At 46.2% G+C, this 2,536-nt stretch overlaps 1 pseudogene; it reads right to left on the bottom strand.

The window, feature by feature from the left end:
* Nucleotides 1–2,036: 2,036 nt before the first annotated feature.
* The window catches only part of LOC132091002 (phosphatidylinositol 3,4,5-trisphosphate 3-phosphatase and dual-specificity protein phosphatase PTEN-like), a 1,679-nt pseudogene continuing 1,179 nt past the window's right edge, over nucleotides 2,037–2,536 (bottom strand).

Here is a 2,536-nt window from a genome sequence, read left to right as displayed (position 1 = left end):
ATCTACATCATATATTTGATAGTTATGGACACATGGTTGTATTTTAAATGGAAGAAAACACTGTTTTTGACCTCAAAATAAACCATTTTCCCTCTGTACATGACTGTGGGGACGAGCACTTCTGTGGTGCTTGGAATTCTAATTAATTAATAAAAATCAAATATTGCCACATTGATGGCTCAAGAAAGTGTAATTGTTCAAATAACATATTGTTTCATTTTTAAATATAAAAAAATTGTTAATCTAATGTGTTTTTCAAGTGTAATATTTCTGTAAGGGACAGAAAAATGGACATTTCCGTAGAATGACCCACAAGTTGAAGTTTAACACCTTGCCAGGGTGGAGCTAACACTCTTTACAGGGTCAAGGTGTTTTTGTGATTGGCTAGTTTGATTACCAACTCAAGGATGACCCAATTTGCAGGTCAACTCTTTAAAGATTTTTTCTTTAACTTTTTTCTTTTTCTTTTAGTCATTTTCAAACAATATTATTTCTACTCACCAAACTCCCACTTCCACAGGATGTGTCTACCCCACTGTCACTGGTGCAGTGAGAGGAGCAGGAGCAGTGAGAGGAGCAGTGAGAGGAGCAGGAGCAGTGAGAGGAGCAGTGAGAGGAGCAGGAGCAGTGAGAGGAGCAGGAGCAGTGAGAGGAGCAGTGAGAGGAGCAGGAGCAGTGAGAGGAGCAGTGAGAGGAGCAGGAGCAGTGAGAGGAGCAGTGAGAGGAGCAGGAGCAGTGAGAGGAGCAGTGAGAGGAGCAGTGAGATGAGCAGGAGCAGTGAGAGGAGCAGGAGCAGTGAGTGGAGCAGTGAGTGGAGCAGTGAGAGGAGCAGGAGCAGTGAGAGGAGCAGTGAGAGGAGCAGTGAGAGGAGCAGGAGCAGTGAGAGGAGCAGTGAGAGGAGCAGTGAGATGAGCAGGAGCAGTGAGAGGAGCAGTGAGTGGAGCAGTGAGAGGAGCAGGAGCAGTGAGAGGAGCAGGAGCAGTGAGTGGAGCAGTGAGATGAGCAGGAGCAGTGAGAGGAGCAGGAGCAGTGAGTGGAGCAGTGAGTGGAGCAGTGAGAGGAGCAGGAGCAGTGAGAGGAGCAGTGAGAGGAGCAGTGAGAGGAGCAGTGAGAGGAGCAGGAGCAGTGAGTGGAGCAGTGAGTGGAGCAGTGAGAGGAGCAGTGAGAGGAGCAGGAGCAGTGAGAGGAGCAGTGAGAGGAGCAGTGAGAGGAGCAGGAGCAGTGAGAGGAGCAGTGAGAGGAGCAGTGAGAGGAGCAGTGAGAGGAGCAGTGAGAGGAGCAGGAGCAGTGAGAGGAGCAGTGAGAGGAGCAGTGAGAGGAGCAGGAGCAGTGAGAGGAGCAGTGAGAGGAGCAGGAGCAGTGAGAGGAGCAGTGAGAGGAGCACGCTGACATGGGCCCAGCCACCATACTGAACTACATAAAGAACATGATCAGGTTTGTTCAGTATCTGAAGACCCACCTCAACTTGTCTGCATCAGATGCTGACTTCTACAGGAAGTGCCAAGCCTACATCGACCTCCTCGGTTCCCTCAGAAAGCCAGTGGCCTAGTCGAACAGCAAGGTCACTTGTAAAACCAGGTCAGTTTCCATTTTGTTTTCTTTCATGACTTCCTGCATGTTGATAGTACTTATATGCTGGCTGTAAATCTGCTGTTATGTGCTACAGACATGGGTGTAATTCTCCGCAACATTGTTGTCTTGTATGTCATCCTAGGTATGACCGGTTCCTTGAGGGTGAAAAGAGCCTTCAGGAGAGCCAGGCACCACACACGAAAACCCTGGCAGATAGCTAATATGTGCCTGATGAAGAAGCCCATCTGACACACATGCAGGAAAAGCAACAATTTTACTCTTTTCGCTCCACTGAACAAAACTAGGTTCAAGGCGGACACTTGAGATTGTACCGAGATGCAGAGATGACCCAGTCGTACGCCTTCAGTCTGATAATCTCCATCCCACTTTGTTATGTCTTGGGTCTGTTGATAAAAGTTCTCTACTATTGCTGTTTTCACCCCAAACTGTGGCGGCCTGCAGATTCAGGAAAAGCTATGTATGATGTAACGGATGGAGTAGAGCCTCCTGTGGATGTTCAGGCCGACAGTGCTTCTGTTCACACCTTTAACAAGAGGATGGGCCGACATGCTGCTACCTTCTACACAACAAACACCTCATCAACAGTTAAAACAAAGGAAAGTGAAACAACTAATGCATCAGTACTTTAAAAATCAATGGTATTTAGCTTGTTTTACTGTTACAGAAATGTTATTATATTTGTAAATTGGTGTATATCTTGTTATTGCATATATTTTGTTCCTTTTCTTAAAAGTAGCACATAATTAGAATTGTTGAGCCAGGACTAGTGGGGCAGAGGCAATTCCACTCTGTAATTCATGTAATTTAGCCTTTACCTTTTGGTTGATCCCAGGGCAAATTTCTCCCCCGGTGCTTTATTGTTAACCTGGTCTCACCAAAGAGGGCAGATTTACTCATAGGCCTGGATAAAATGTATTTATTTACTTTATGTTACCCTGGTTAC

The sequence above is a fragment of the Carassius carassius genome, chromosome 17 (assembly GCF_963082965.1).
Source record: "Carassius carassius chromosome 17, fCarCar2.1, whole genome shotgun sequence".
NCBI lineage: Eukaryota > Metazoa > Chordata > Actinopteri > Cypriniformes > Cyprinidae > Carassius > Carassius carassius.
The sequence above is the reverse complement of the archived record's forward strand: the minus strand, read 5'-3'. Positions and strand labels throughout refer to the sequence as shown.